Here is a 17577-nt window from a genome sequence, read left to right on the forward strand (position 1 = left end):
AAAGAGCTTTGTGGAACAAGTGAGTTGTGAATGATTAGCAGACTGCAGCAGAAGGGCAGCAGTCAAGTATAATATTCTTTCTATATTTGGAAGAAAGAATATTATACGTGTACAAGCCTATTACCGTACCACTGATACCAGTCCTGAAAAGAACCTTTGTGGAACTAATAGTAACAGCAAGTCTTTAAAATTATCCTCACTGCCTGACACACTGCTTCCTGCCTGTCCCTATACAAATTGGCAAAAAAGAGTAGGCTGGAACGATTAGCTGGAACAGCTCTTTTGTGGACCTGATAGTAACAGCTAATGATGATGATGATGATGATGATGAAGAAAGACTAATCTGGCTGAGCTGTCCCTAAAATAGCAGCATACAGCGCTCTGTCCCTTTATCTAAACTGACAAAAGAAACTCAGGCTGCTGACCTAACACCTATACCAGTCCTGAAAAGAACTTTTGTGTACCAAATAGCTAGCGTTTTCTCTGTCCCTACTCCACACAGGATCCTTTCCCTACAGTGACAGAAGAAAGAATGTAAAATGGCCACCGGATCGGGTGTATTTATAGGTTAGGGGGAATGTCCAAGTGTCCATGAGCTGTCATGTCTCAATTGGTTGTCCTGTAACACATGATAAACGTGTCACGAAAGGTTAAAGTTCTTGTATACATTAAACACGTAAGTCCGCCGGGGCGAACGACGGAAAAAGGCGTTCGAACCCGCGGACGGCGAAAGTCGGAAATTCGCCGCGAAACGACCGCCGGGCGAACCGTTCGGCCATCACTACTCCTGGGTAAGTCTCTCTCGCAGACTTAGCAGCCAGTAGAACTCCTGGATAAGTCTCTCTCGCAGACTTAGCAGCCAGTAGAACTCCTGGATAAGTCTCTCTCGCAGACTTAGCAGCCAGTAGAACTCCTGTATAAGTCTCTCTCGCAGACTTAGCAGCCAGTAGAACTCCTGGATAAGTCTCTCTCGCAGACTTAGCAGCCAGTAGAACTCCTGGATAAGTCTCTCTCGCAGACTTAGCAGCCAGTAGAACTCCTGGATAAGTCTCTCTCGCAGACTTAGAAGCCAGTAGAACTCCTGGATAAGTCTCTCTCGCAGACTTAGAAGCCAGTAGAACTCCTGGATAAGTCTCTCTCGCAGACTTAGCAGCCAGTAGAACTCCTGGATAAGTCTCTCTCGCAGACTTAGCAGCCAGTAGAACTCCTGGATAAGTCTCTCTCGCAGACTTAGCAGCCAGTAGAACTCCTGGATAAGTCTCTCTCGCAGACTTAGCAGCCAGTAGAACTCCTGGATAAGTCTCTCTCGCAGACTTAGCAGCCAGTAGAACTCCTGGGTAAGTCTCTCTCGCAGACTTAGCAGCCAGTAGAACTCCTGGATAAGTCTCTCTCGCAGACTTAGCAGCCAGAAGCTAGTTACCTTGTTTAGATTGTAGAACAGCTTGACAGTACCAGAACCCTTAAGCCGACCCGGCGATACTGCAAACAAGATTAGATGTAGGTGCGTCCTCTAAGCGAGTCACCAGGCCCTCCAGAGAGACCAGCCTTCTTCCAGGGAGGCTCGGAAAAGAAGGCAAGGACGGAGGTGAAGGGCTGGGCATGACTAATGCTCGGGGAACACCTACAGGGTTAATAAAAAGTATGGGAGTGAGAGAGGGGTTGGGGAGAAGCGAGGAAGAAAGGCGGAGGAGGAGTAATATAAAAAGAAGGGGAGGAGTCGGGAGGCAAGCGTGGGCAGAACACGGGAGAAGTTGCCCACCCACCCGCCCATTTGTGTTTGAGATAGAATTGTATTTTATTGTTGGTGTTTTTCTTGTGGTTTTGTCTGTTTATTTTTCTTGCAGGGTTCGGTGATGCGGGTCATCATAGCAGCAGTAACGGCGGTGTCTTTGGTCTTTGACGGGGTAAAGAAACTGATGTGATGGAAGTGTGGGGGGCTCATCGGTGGTATGTACCCCCTTTTTGGTGTATCCCAGTGGAAGGGTAGGCTGGGATACGGGATTGGTGGCACTGCGGGAAAGGGGGCTGTCTCCGGGCTGATAAACGGCCGGAGGCCTGCTATGGCAAAATTTGGTCCCGCAGTGTATTGGTGGAAAGTGTTAAAGTTAAAGGAGGAAACCAAGGTACTGTCAAAGACCAACTGACTGGGAGTTTTAAATTGCCGTTGCAATATAGTGTTTTATATATAGTAATAAAGTTATTTATTTAAGTTTTTGGTTTGAAGATTTGTTAAATAAAGGCTGCCATGGTCATTTACACTCCAAACTCCGGTGTGGTCTATTTATTTGTGGGAGGGTTGAGTGGAAAAGGTTAAAGGTTAAAAGGGGGAAGGAATAGGTAAAAGGGGTTTCCAGAGAAGGGGTGAACTCCCGGATGCATGGGTCATGGCTCTCTCCAGCAAGGGTCCTCGCCTGGATCTCCTCACCTTGGCTCGGCTTCTTCCACACTGACAAGACAGCCTAAGGACCAACTCAGGATTAGTAGGCCCCAGACATGTTTCTGGGCCTACCTGCAGAACTTGCAGCAGCAGCACACACATGGGCCTGAGGTAATGAACTGGAAGAGCACATGGCATCTATCCAATAAATACCCCCTCCCAGAATGCACAGTGGCCAGGAACCTCCTACTGGGCTGTTTCTGGAAAAAGAATATTCATTACAGCTCAACCTAGTTGTAATTCTCATACTGTCCTGTGACACCTACTGGCAACAGTGAGAAATGCACAACTCAGTCACATTTAGAACAGAACCAAATATACAATCAAATCTGAGCTGTTTACAGCTCAGCCAATAACTAAATTTACACTATAGCCCCATTTTTAGGAACGGGGCTACAATAGTAAACACAGTTTACTATGCTTCAGTGATGAATGGACACAGGATTGATCGGTGCTGATCAATCCTGGCTGTAATACCAGAATCAACCACTGGGTAGGTAACAACCGCGGATGCTTTTTATCTCCTGTCATTCTTACTAAAGTTTAGAGCTTCTAAGGATACCTGTTATCATTGGCATACCTGGAAACTCCATACAGTCTCCACTTACCACATTATGTTATATCTATAGGTCTCCAAGACTACAACAAACAGACGACCCTATATGAATGCAAATATGAATACAATCTATACAGTGGGGGGAGAACCTCTGGGGGAATCTAGGATGGAAAAGGACCTCGAGGTCCTAGTAGATGATAGGCTCAGCAATGGCATGCAATGCCAAGCTGTTGCTAACAAAGAAAACAGAATATGGGCAAAAGGGGGATCAAGTCCAGAGATAAAACGATAATTCTTCCACCTTACAAGACTCTGGTCCGGCCTCACCTGGAGTATGCTGTCCAGTTCTGGGCTCCAGTCCTCAGGAAGGATGTACTGGAAATGGAGCGAGTACAGAGAAGGGCAACTAAGCTAATAAAGGGTCTGGAGGATATTAGTTATGAAGAAAGGTTGCGAGCACTGAGCTTATTCTCTCTGGAGAAGAGACACTTGAGAGGGGATATGATTTCAATATACAAAAACCATACTGGTGACCCCACAATAGGGATAAAACTTTTTCGCGGAAGGGAGTTTAACAAGACTTGTGGCCACTCATTAAAATTAGAAGAAAAGAGGTTTAACCTTAAACTGCGTAGAGGGTTCTTTACTGTAAGAGCGGCAAGGATGTGGAATTCCCTTCCACAGGTAGTGGTCTCAGTGGGGGGCATCGATAGTTTTCAAAAACTTTTAGATAAGCACCTGAACGACCACAGCATACAGGGATATACAATGTAATACTGACATATAATCACACACAGAGGTTGGACTTGTGTCTTTTTTCAACCTCACGTACTATGTAACTATATGTACACACCATTCCTACGGAGGTGCTTAGATTTAACACTACCACACTTTACATTACCATCATTCATTATTTCTCATTATCATGAACTTCAGTATATAATTAGCATATTCCACATGCTACACCAAATACTCTTAATGCAGCTCGTCAATACCAGATCTATTACGTTATCACAGTGGTATGCATAGAGACAGGCATGCACCTTCTTTCATACCAACACTTCCACTACCCACTGTACCCATACATTTATTCTTACTCAATTCATCCTCTTTCTACCATCACCACTATAACATGTACGATTACAACACGTACTCTCATTTAAATGGTAGTTTTGTATCCGTATTATTACAGAGTTATGCATTTAGCCAACTATTCCTTTGTATGTATTCATTTATTTACGCACAGTTGGTTCTACACACATATGTCTGTGGGTTTGTGCGTGTGCTTATCCTTCCATACATGCAATGTACCACACCAAAGAAGGCATCTGTAGCTTTTCAGTAGTATGGTACTAGCCCACATGATATCTTTCATGTATGTTATCAGCTAAAAGCTACTGATGATGCTATTTTTAAATGTGCATTCACTTATATATGCATACGTGCATTTTTTTAGATGTGTTTATGAGACATGTTTTTAATTTTATTTATTAGATTTCAGTGGCGGTTGGTGAAGTTTTAGGATGGGGGGGCGCCAGACCCCGCCCTTCCTTTTTGACCACACCCACTTCCCATAAGCCCCACCCCTTATAGAATCCACCCATTCCATCCCCTGTATTCCACCCATAGGGTCAGGAGTATACAGCCCTAGCATCACAGGACAGGAGTATACAGCCCTAGCATCACAGATCAGGGTATATAGCTCAGCATTACAGATCAGGGTATATAGCTCAGCCTCGCAGATCAGGGTATATAGCTTAGCCTCAGAGATCAGGGTATATAGCCCAGCCTCAAAAGATCAGGGTATATAGCTCAGCCTCACAGATCAGGGTATGTAGCTCAGCCTCACAGATCAGGGTATATAGCTAAGCCTCAGAGATCAGGGTATATAGCCCAGCCTCAAAAGATCAGGGTATGTAGCTCAGCATTACAGATCAGGGTATATAGCTCAGCCTCACAGATTAGGGTATATACAGTGGTGTGAAAAAGTGTTTGCCCCCTTCCTCATTTCCTGTTCCTTTGCATGTTTGTCACACTTAAGTGTTTCGGAACATCAAACCAATTTAAACAATAGTCAAGGACAACACAAGTAAACACAAAATGCAATTTGTAAATGAAGGTGTTTATTATTAAAGGTGAAAAAAAATCCAAACCATCATGGCCCTGTGTGAAAAAGTGATTGCCCCCTAAACCTAATAACTGGTTGGGCCACCCTTAGCAGCAACAACTGCAACCAAGCGTTTGCGATAACGTGCAATGAGGCTTTTACAGCGTCCTGGAGGAATTTTGGCCCACTCATCTTTGCAGAATTGTCCTAATTCAGTTACATTAGAGGGTTTTCGAGCATGAACGGCCTTTTTAAGGTCATACCACAACATCTCAATAGGATTCAGGTCAGGACTTTGGCTAGGCCACTCCAAAGTCTTCATTTTGTTTTTCTTCAGCCATTCGGTGGTGGACTTGCTGGTGTGTTTAGGATCATTGTCCTGCTGCAGAACCCAAGTTCGTTTCAGCTTGAGTACACGAACAGATGGTCGGACATTCTCCTTCAGGATCTCTTGGTAGACAGCAGAATTCATAGTTCCCTTTATCACGGCAAGTCTTCCAGGTCCTGAAGCAGCAAAACAGCCCCAGACCATCACACTACCACCACCATATTTTACTGTTGGTATAATGTTCTTTTTATGAAATGCAGTGTTCCTTCTACGCCAGATATACTTGGACACACACCTTCCAAAGAGTTCCACTTTTGTCTCATCGGTCCACAGAATGTTGTCCCAAAAGTCTTGGGGATCATCAAGATGTGTTGTGGAGAAATTGAGACGAACTTTGATGTTCTTTTTGCTCAGCAGTGGTTTTCTCCTTGGAACTCTGCCATGCAGGCCATTTTTGCCCAGTCTTTTCCTGATGGTGGAGGCATGAACGCTGACCTTAACTGAGGCAAGTGAGGCCTGCAGTTCCTTGGACGTTGTTGTGGGGTCTTTTGTGACCTCTTGGATGAGTCGTCGCTGCGCTCTTGGGGTAATTTTGGGCGGCCGGCCACTCCTGGGAAGGTTCACCACTGTTCCATGTCTTCGCCATTTGTGGATAATGGCTCTCACTGTGGTTCGCTGGATTCCCAAAGCTTTGGAAATGGCTTTATAACCCTTTCCAGACTGATAGATCTCAATTACTTTCTTTCTCAATTGTTCCTGAATTTCTTTGGGTCTCGGCATGATGTGTAGCTTTTAAGGATCTTCTGGTGGACCTTACTGTGTCAAGCAGCTCCTATTTAAGTGATGCCTTGATTGTGAACAGGTGTGGCAATAATCAGGCCTGGGTGTGGCTAGAGAAATTGAACTCAGGTGTGGACAACCACAGTTATAGTATGTTTTAACAAGGGGGGCAATCACTTTTTCACACAGGGCCATGATGGTTTGGATTTTTTTTCACCTTTAATAATAAACACCTTCATTTACAAATTGCATTTTGTGTTTACTTGTGTTGTCCTTGACTATTGTTTAAATTGGTTTGATGTTCCGAAACACTTAAGTGTGACAAACATGCAAAGGAACAGGAAATGAGGAAGGGGGCAAACACTTTTTCACACCACTGTAGCTCAGCCTCACAGATCAGGGTATATAGCTCAGCCTCACAGATCAGGGTATATAGCTCAGCCTCACAAATCAGGGTATATAGCTCAGCATTTAAGATCAGGGTATATAGCTCAGCATTACAGATCAGGGTAAGACGCTCAGCCTCACAGATCAAGGTATATAGCTCAGGCTCACAGATCAGGCTATATATAGCACAGCATTACAGATCAGGGTATATAGCTCTGCCTCATAGATCAGGGTATGCAGGTAAACATCATCTATCCTGTATACAGATAGCTATATACACCCACCTTGTATCCTGTATATAGAGACCTTCCTCCATCATCACTGACTGCAGATATACATCATCTGTCCTATATACAGCTATCTATACAGTAACAGGACATGCTGGTAGGTTAATTGGATCCTGTCTAAATTGGCCCTATTATGTGTATGAATGTGTGTTAGGGACCTTAGGTTGTAAGCTCCTTAAGGGTGGGGACTAATGTGACTGTACAATGTATATGTAAATCTCTGCGTAAATTGACGGCGCTATATAAGTACCTAAAATAAAATAATAATGATGTATAACTGCAGTCAGTGATGATGGAGGATGTTCTCTATATACAGGAAGGAAGAAGGTGGGTGTATATAGCTGTATACATGACAGGACAGGTGTACTCACAATTGTGGCTATTAAGTAGTGTAACATAGTCAGTACATGGCATGCCAGAAATCCCCAAAATCATGTATTGCAAAGTAGCCAGCGAGACATGATGTGGCACAATCACTGACACTGTCTGACATCCTGATGCTCCAGTCATTGTATAATACACCCATCATCGTCATCCCCATATTATACACCCATCATCGTCATCCCCATATTATACACCCATCATTGTCATCCCCATATTATACACCCATCATCATCCTCATATTATACACCCATCATCACTATCCTTGTCCCCATATTATACACCCCTCATCATCATCATACTCCATATCATTGTATAATACACCCATCATCATCATCCCCATATTATACACCCATCATCACTATCCTTATCCCCATATTATACACCCATCATCATCCCCATATTATACACCCGTCATCCCTATCCTTATCCCCATATTATACACCCGTCATCATCATCATCCCCATATTGTACACCCATCATCACTATCCTTGTCCCCATATTATACACCCGTCATCATCATCATACTCCTCTTCATTGTCTAATACACCCATAATCATCATCCCCATATTATTCACCAGTCATCACTATCCGTGTCCCCATATTATACACCCATCATCATCATCATCATCATCATACTCCTCGTAGTCATCATAAAACCTATATTATACACCTGTCATCATCAAACCCATGTTATACACCTGTCATCACTATCCTTATCTCTGTATAATACAGCCTTCATTGTCATCATCCTCATCCTTGTATAATACAGCCATCATTGTCATCCTCATCCTTGTATAATACAGCCCTCATCCTTGTATAATACACCAATCCTCATCATCCTCATCCTTGTATAATACACCCTTCATCGCTATGCTCATCCTTGCATAACACACCCATCCTCATCATTGTATAATACACCCGTCATCATCATCCTCATCCTTGTATAATACACCCATCATTGCTATCTTCACCCTTGTATAATACACCCATCTTCATCATCCTCATCCTTGTATAATATACCCATCCTCATCATTCTATAATACACCTGTCATCATCATCCTCATCCTCTTTCTTTGTAATACACCCAGGTTCAATAAACTGTTGAATTCTAAATTAGTAGATGATCCTTCTCCTTTAGCCTGGGTTCACACTGATGTGATGTGGGAACCAGTGCGAGTCCAGCGTCGGTTCCCGCATCACTTCTCTCCCGCAGTCAGTTCACACTGCCCTCTGCAAACCACTGCGGGTGTCATTACAATGTTAATGACACCCCCAGATCGGTTCACAGATCGTAGTGTGAACTGTGAACTCACACAGAAACACGTCACGTAGGTGGGAACACCCATGCAATCCGATTTCAGTGTGGGGGAAGACAAGTCCCTACACTTTTTTTCCTGCAAATCCAATGAGAGTTCAGCCATACAACTGTATGGCTGAACTCGCATCTCACAGATATCGCATGTGATTCGTACCGCAGTGAGGCTGCAAGTCACATGGCATGTCTTAGATCACAGTAGTCTGAACCTGGGCTCATACTCTACCTCCAGTAGGTAATAAGAGAAACCAACAAAACAAATGCAGGGAAGTAAAGGGTTAACCTCCTCACCCCGATAACAGAACATTCACTGTACACTCAGGCTCAGACTTATTTACTGGGGACAGTATAACTGTAACTGGAGAAAGTTCAACAAACAGAGCTGAAGATAGCAGCACTCAGAGGGGCAACCTGTCACAGGGGAAGATCGGTGTCTCCTGCAATAAATAAGGCTGAGCCCAGTGTGCAGTGAGCTGTTATCACTTGAGTGAGTGAAAAGCCCCGTACACGACCGGACCTTCCGAAGGGAAATGTTGGATGTGAGGTTGTTGGCGGACAATCTGACCATGTGTATACTCCATCGGACAATTGTTGTTGGATTTTCCGCCAACAAATGTTGGCTAGCATGTTCTCAAATTTTTTCTCCAACAAATGTGTGTCGAATTTTCCAAGCATGTGTACACAAGTCCGTCAGACAAAAGTCCAAAGTACAAACACGCATGCTCGGAAGCAAAGACGAACCAGAAAGGGTCGGTCTTGTAAACTAGCTTTCATAATGGAGAATCAACATTTGTGATGTGGCAAATTATGAAATCTCCAAATGCAGCGCATATTCTCTTCTTCTTTAATGGGATAAAATTGAAGCTGCTTTGCTGGTGATACTGATGGAGTTATTGCAAATGAATTTTCAAAGGCTTTTTTTTTCTAGTGATAGCCAGAATATTATTATTATTATTATTATTTTTTATTTGTGCAAGTTACCATAACACCATTATCCCGTTGTTTTTAAGATCAAAGATAGAACTATGTTGGTGTCCCTTGTCAATTTTACATTGTATTTTTTAAAATGTAACTGCCTACTCCCAAACTGTCATTTGAAGTAAAACACATAGTCAAGTATTATTCTACACAATTCTTTTATTGTGCATTAAAATAATTTAAATAAATTGGACATGCTATCTGCCAAAAGAACTTCACCAAAACGTGCATTCTATGCATCCAAAAGTATAGAAAATATACCAAATCAAATCATTATTCAACCAAAAAAATTATGTAAAACCAATAACTCCAAGGCCAATAATAAATGACACGTTATCTCCTCAAATTCCGCAACATGTCTGGTTGACAAATGCCCATTCAGAAACTAACTGAAAAGTGCTAAATGAAAAACGCAAAAAGAAAAGTGCGAATCAACACTCACCAAACTTCTGCTAACATGAAATTAGCAGAAGGAGCCCAAAGGGTGGCGCTAAAGAGCTTAAAAAACACGCAGTATGTCTAGTACGTCACTACATTCGTAATTGTTGGTCAACATTTGTGTGACCGTGTATATGCAAGACAAATTTGAGCCAACACCCTTCGGACAAAATTCCATGGTTTTGCTGGCAGAAAGTCTAAACGTGTGAGGCAAAAGATTTACTTCCGTCCATTTGCTTGTTACTAAGAGGATGAGCTGCTCCAATCTCAAGTTCATCCCTCAGTCCCTGCATCTATACAGAACCGCTTCCCCTCTGTCCATGCCAAGTTACTGCCCTGCATAGGGGCTTACCTCTGCCGTTATGGCAGTCTCAGTCCCTCCATTTGTGTCCACTTCACACTGCAGTGAGCCGGGGAATCGGAAGTGACGCGGGTGTGCTGAAAAAATCACCGCCCACCTTCCTCCAATCCCCGCCAATTAAAATGCATGAATGGAGGACACAAACAAATCAGTGTAGAGTGGGAGTGTTTACGGGTGCATCTCTTGTGCCCCGGACACGCCCTAAACGTGGGAAAATCAGCTGATTGCAAGCTGGGAAGCTTCCCATAGACCGCCGTGTCGAACAGGCCGCCACTGCTGGATTTTATATTGCTATGTTTTTAACATTTGCATTAGCATCTGCAGTTCCACCTCTATCTATATATGTTGGATGTTTGTTTTATTGCTATGCGCCATGATGTGGAAGGATAACCCCTACAGAGAAAGAGAATCCACCCACAAAACTATACCACCTATGTAGTGTTACACTACCCATCCAGCCTCCTCTACCTATTTTTATACATTTAAAAACACAGATTAGATTTGGCTCTCTAATGCCGCATACACGCGACTGGACTTTCCGGCAGAAAAGGTCCGACGGTCTTCCCTGACGGAATTTTGACAGAATTAAGATGGACTTCCGAACAAACGGACTTGCCCACACACGAAACGGACTAAAGTTCACTCGAAAGTCCGTTCGTTTTGAACGTGATGACATAGAGCGGGACTAGAAAAGGAAGTTCAATAGCCAGTAGCCAATAGCTGCCCTTGCGTCATATTTGTTCTGTCAGACCAGCATACAGATGAATGGTTTTCCCGATAGGAATTGAGTCCGTCGGAGAGATTTGAAACATGTTCTATTTCTAGGTCTGTCTGAAATTTTTAAAGAAAATTGATCGGATTATCCCACACACGACCAGAATATCCGACAGAATGATTCCGTCGGACCTATTCTGCTGCAAAGTCTGGTCGTGTGTATGCGGCATAAGGCTCTGATGAAGAGGAAAAGCCTTGAAACGTGTTAGCCAATCATTCGAGTATCCCTTGTGCGGATAACACCTCATATCAATCTTCCAAGTGTTTAACATTGCTTTTTATTCACATGTACGAATATGTAGTATTTCTCTGTATACATTCATTTTATTTATAATAAACTCCTTGTGTTAATGATTTATGCATCAGGCCACATGCCTTCCTTTTCCTTCTTTACATAGCATCACAGACTTCCCATAGTCAGCATAGGCAGTGGGGCATGCATGATCTCTTTATATATACATCACTAAGAAATACTACCATCCTTATACCACCCTTAAATACTACCACCCCAAGGCCTTTACACTAGCGCAGGAGAATATATTTTCTGTTTATACCTTTACTGTAGTAATGGTGCCTACTATAGTAATTTCCAACTTCCACAGGGATCCCATAGTTATGGCACATACATACTTACATTGATCCAAGCTGGACCAATGTAACTATGTAAAAATTGCTATACCTAAGCTTCAGTTTTAGTGTAACCACTTAAGTATAGTTGCGTGGTCGTGCAACGTTGTACCCAAACAAAATGTATGTTCTTTTTTTCCCCCCACACATAGAGCTTTCCTTTGGTGATATTTGATCTCCTCTGGGTTTTTTCTTTTTTGCACAATAAACAAAAAAAAGAGCATCAATTTTGAAAAAAAAATATATATATTTTTTTTCATTTTTGCTATAATAAATATCCAAAAAATGTAAAAAAGAATGAATTTCTTCCTCAGTTTAGGCCAATATGTAAGCTGCTACATATTTTTGGTAAAAAAAAAAAAACACAATAAACGTTTGGTTTGCGCAAAAGTTGTAGCGTTTACAAACTATGCAATAGATTTATGGGCATTTTTATTATTATAATTTTTTTTTTTTTTACTAGTAATGGTGGTGATCTGCGGGTGGTGATTAGCAGGACTGAGACATTGCGGCGCTCAAATCAGACACTTTTTTGGGACCATTGACATTTATACAGCGATCAGAGCTAGAAATAGTTACTGATTACTGTATTAATGTCACTGGCAGGGAAGGGGTTAACACTAGGGGGCAATTGAGGGGTTAAATGTGTTCCCTGGGGGGGTTTTGCTAACTGTATGGGGGCTTGGCTTACTGGAGGAGGAGAGAGATCGTTGTTCCTAATTACTAGGAACAGACTATCTGTCACTCCTTCCTGACAGAACGGGGATCTGTTTACACTGGCAGATCCCCGTTCTGCCTGTCTCTAGAGCGTTTGCCTTTGGCCGGCAGACATCAAGTTCACCAGACCCGCTGGTTGGCTCCCCCCCTTTGAATAGGTGCGCGCCCGACGTACAATGACGGAAATTTGCGCAGGGGAGCCAACGTGCCGCAGTACAACTGCGGTGGGCGGACGGTAACTAGTTAAAGCCAGATTTAGGTATTTATACTAGCTTTATTTAAATATATGTTTAACATGACTGAATTTAAGGGTGTTTTGTTTTATTTGTCTAGAGTCCAGCTTTAACTCCATTAATACTTTTATACGCAGTTGATATAACAATAGTGAACGACCTTCGATTTAATTGGTAAGAAAAAGGTTAAATACATCAATGTAACAGTGCCATCTCCAACAAGAACCTATTGTGAATAGTGTATGCCACTGTTGAAATAGAAATAAAGGTTATAGAAGAGAAAACGGGATTGGCCAAGGGACAAAATTACAGGTACTTGTAAAAACACTGAGGGCTATATAGTGTCTAGAAATTCATTGGTTTGTCTAATGCAGATTATAAGCTGAAAGAAAATTTTGATTGGTTCTGAGGGCAAATAGTGAATTTTATTTTTCCTCATTGTGAGCATAAATTGGTGGTAACTTGATTCCCAAAGTGTATTTTTTATTTATTATATTACTGATATTAAAGATTTGTTCTTTTGGGAAAAAGAAAAGAAGAAAAAGATGTTGAATGCGTTTTTCTTTGAACCTCACTATATTAATATATTAATGTAAAATCCATAAGGCTCGATACACAAAGCTTAATGTGGAACTCCAAGAAAAATGTTTCTTGCTGTTATTCCCCCCCCCCCCCCCCCCCCTCCATTCTGCATTATTAAAAAAATACAATTTCTACCTACCCTCTTCATGCTGCAGCACTGTTACAGACTTCCTCATTGGTCAATCACTGGATGTCCTCCCAGATGTACACTTCCAGACAACATTAGCATTATTCTAAAAAAGATAACAATAGTAAAATTAGCCCAAAACCAACTCAGGTGCCTATAATTGTTATAGAAGCGCTACTATCATGAAGTCTATGATCAGCTTTCATGTGTATACAACACACAAGGAGCAAAGCAGTTGACAGATGGTGTGGAAAAGTCCCAGGAACCTCAGATGATGGTCTTGCTATGTCACACAGTTAAAAACCCCACACCGTAGTCTGTGTATCACACTCTCCTTCGGGGTTCACACTCACCAGAGGCATGGATATATCAGGCACGGATAGATATACCACAGCTAGCCTCAGCATCAAGGAAGGTGTCACAACTTATCATATGGTCTCCATCGGTTTTGTGACTCAGAGGAGCAGAAGGGTCATTTTACAGTATTCTGAGTCACAAAACTGGTGAAGACCTTATAATAAGCTGTGACACCTTCCTTGATGCTGAGGTTAGCTGTGGTATATCTATCTGTGCCTGACATATCCATGCCTCTGGTGAGTGTGAACCCCGAAATGGAGTGTGATACACAGACTTCGGTGTGGGGTGTTTAACTGTGTGACATAGCATGACTAGTGTAGTCTGAATGTTCCCCTTATACTATTCCTTACCTATTAGAAACGAGACCACACCATAGGTTGGAGTAAACTGGCCACAACAGCCTTTATTAAACATAACTCAAAATTCACTCCAATAACTTGTAAATATGAAAATATATAAATATATAAATATATATAAATATATAAATATAAATAACTTTATTAACATTAAACCACATTTTAATTAACATTAACTGCCCATTCTGGTGATCTCTGACGGTGACCACACTTAAGCCAATACCAAATCACTGCGGTACACCTGACCAACTTCCCAAAGGCCTCCACCTGTGACCGGTCGGAGACAACTTCCGCCAGTGAACATAACCGTATTCCCTCCAACGTTCAGGAATATCCAGAGGGGCCGATCGTTAGATGAGCCCCCCACACCCTCAGATCCCTTCTGAGTACCTGTCTACCGTCAGAAACCACCAGAAAACACACCGCCACAGCCCGAAAGGGTGACCCCCTCAACCTTGAGGGCCGCCCCACACCCGAAGAGCTTTCTGTATGCCCTCCTGTAAGCCAAAGGACCAGAGGTCAATCCCCACATCCGATAGATGAACGCCATCCCGCCTAAGATAAAGCCCTACATTCACCTCCAATTCCCTGTGTCTTACCACAATGCCCCCGTTCTGCACTACAAACCGCCCAACAACCTTATTAACCCTAATCCTAGTTTTTTCAAGGCTGGCTAAAGACCTGGCCCCCCGCCACACCGTTCTGGCCACAATGTCCGACCACACCAAAATGGTGCCCGTGAAAAGGACTCGCATGCGCAACACATCAGCCTTGATATCCGCCAAAATGTCCTTCACTTTCCGAACTCCCAGGTCATTGCCCCCCGCATGAACAACCAGCACATCCGGGGGCCTATCCCTCAAAGCGAAGCGCTCCACCTCCCTCATGACACGCTCCCACCTCATGCCCGGGAAACCCAACCACATCACCCTAGCTACATCCCTGGGGATACCCAACTGCCTGCCTGCTGGTAGAGAATCACCTCTCCTGGCCCCCCAGCAGACGTACGAATGCCCCAGGATCCAAACGAGGCGTTGAGAACCTCCATCTGGAATGAAAACAAGAGAAATAACACAACAACCAAAGGAATGTTACAAGCACAGTCCTCCCCCCCATAAATCCCACAGCAAACAACCCCCAGCCGCACCCTCCTTACCCCAGTAGCAACTGCGGCCGGACATAGGACCGGAACCTCCGGGACTCCCATCTACCAATCCGGCGAACCACCGCCTCCTCCAGCCCACATCGAGCCGCTTCCGTGGCCGCCCCAATCCGAAAAGAGTGGGACGCGTAGTCCCGCTCATCCAAACCCACCGCCCTCAGGCACTGCCGAAAGACCGACACAAACTGAAAACGGGATAGAAAAGAGCCCTCCTCGTGCACCAAAAAGGGGCCCGCCCCCACAGGCCGTACCGCCCGGAAAGCCCGTACCGCCGCCACCGGGCACACTACCGAGCCCGGCAGGGCGAGCAGCGTAATCGCCACTCCCTTGCCCCGTTGATCAGTCTTAGACCTACGCAACCGTATACTCACCCGATCCGCAACCACCTGCACATCCTGATCCAACAGACCCCCAGCCACCCGTTTTGAGCGACACACCAACTCCCCGATCCTAAAAGCCCCATAAAACGCCAACGAAAACGCTGCCGTAAACAGAACTGTCTCGTAAGCAGACGAGCAAACGTCCACCAGCCGAGAACAAATTGCCACCAAATTGTCAAATGACACCGGCCGGCGCGCATCCCTACCCTTCCAATCCCTCCTGTACCCCTTCAACGTTTGCCTCACCCAAAAATCCTTCGTCCCATCCGGCTCCCCCCACAGTTTGAACAAAAAGGCCAACCCCGCCAGCTTCCCCTCAATAGACGCGGGAGACAGGCCCGTCTCAATGTTCCGGGCAACCCAGTACAATACCACCCAGCGCCGGTCGGAGCCCCGACCAGCCACTCCAACCTCCCGCAGGAACGCCCACCATTCTGCCCACACTCTAGAATAAGCGGACCATGTAGCCTCACTCAACGACCTTTTTAACCAACCTGCGGCGATTCCAAGGGAAGTTCCCACATCCACCCGGGGCATGGCGCCCCCGACTCCTCCGCTCCCGGCGCCAGCTGCCGGAACTTGTCCCACTGAAAACGAGAGAGCGAGTCAGCCAAAGAATTCTCCACCCCAGGTATGTGCACAGCATAAACGTAAACATTGAGCCGCAAACAGCGAAAGACCAGGTGTCGCAGCAGCCGGATGACCGGGGGGAGGAAGCAGTCATCCGATTGAGGACCTGGACCACCCCCATGTTATCGCAATTGATGCTCAACTTCAAATTACGAAACTCCGCCCCCCACAGCTCCAATGCCACCACTATCGGGAACAATTCTAGCAAAACCAAATTGCCCAACAACCCCGCAACCTCCCATGAGCGTGGCCAAGGTTCCGCACTCCACCGACCCCGGAAAAATGCCCCATAACCCGTTGAGCCAGCCGCGTCAGTAACCAACTCCACATCGAAGTTGCTCACTGGCCCCGACATCCACATAGCCCGCCCATTATACGACTCCAAAAATTCATGCCAAGCCCGCAGGTCCTCCCGGTGTTCCCTTCGCAAACGCACAAAGTGGGTAGGGGCGGTTACCCCGGCAGTGGCCCCCGACAGCCGTCGGCAGAACACACGGCCCATAGGGATGATCCGGCAAGCGAAATTCAGCTTGCCCAACAGGGACTGCAGGGCCCGAAGCTGAACCTTCGGCCGGCCCTGCATGCCTGCCAACTCCGCCTGCAGATCCCGTAATTTATTCTCTGGCAAGCGACACTCCATTGCCATAGAATCAATCACGATTCCCAAAAAACTCAATTCCGTCACCGGGCCTTCCGTCTTATCCCCCGCCAACGGCACCCCGAACCTGCCCGCAATGTGCTGCAACGTGGACAGAAGAATCGCACACACATTGGAGGCAGGCGGGCCCACGCACAGAAAGTCATCCAAATAGTGGATGACCGACTCCAGGCCCGAAACATCTCTCACCACCCATTCCAAAAATGAACTAAAAGCTTCAAAATAAGCGCATGAAATGGAACAACCCATGGGCAGGCACAAGTCCACATAAAACTTGCCCCGCCAATGGCATCCCAACAGCCGGAAGCTGTCCGGGTAGACCGGCAGAAGGCGAAACGCCGATTCCACATCCGCCTTGGCCATGAGAGCCCCACGACCATACCGCCTGACCCACCGTACCGCCGCGTCAAAAGACGTGTAGGAAACCGTACACGCCTCCGGGTCAATGAAATCATTGACTGACCCCCCTTTCGGAAAAGACAGGTGATGAATCAAGCGAAACTTCCCCGGCTCCTTCTTAGGAACTACACCCAACGGGGAGACCACCAGGTCCCCCCACGGCTGCACTTCGAAAGGACCACCCATCCGGCCCAGCGCCACCTCTTTACCCAATTTG

This window comes from Lithobates pipiens, unplaced genomic scaffold (assembly GCF_037356315.1).
Source record: "Lithobates pipiens isolate NorthernLeopardFrog02 unplaced genomic scaffold, aLitPip1_a1.2 Scaffold_22, whole genome shotgun sequence".
Classification (NCBI taxonomy): domain Eukaryota; kingdom Metazoa; phylum Chordata; class Amphibia; order Anura; family Ranidae; genus Lithobates; species Lithobates pipiens.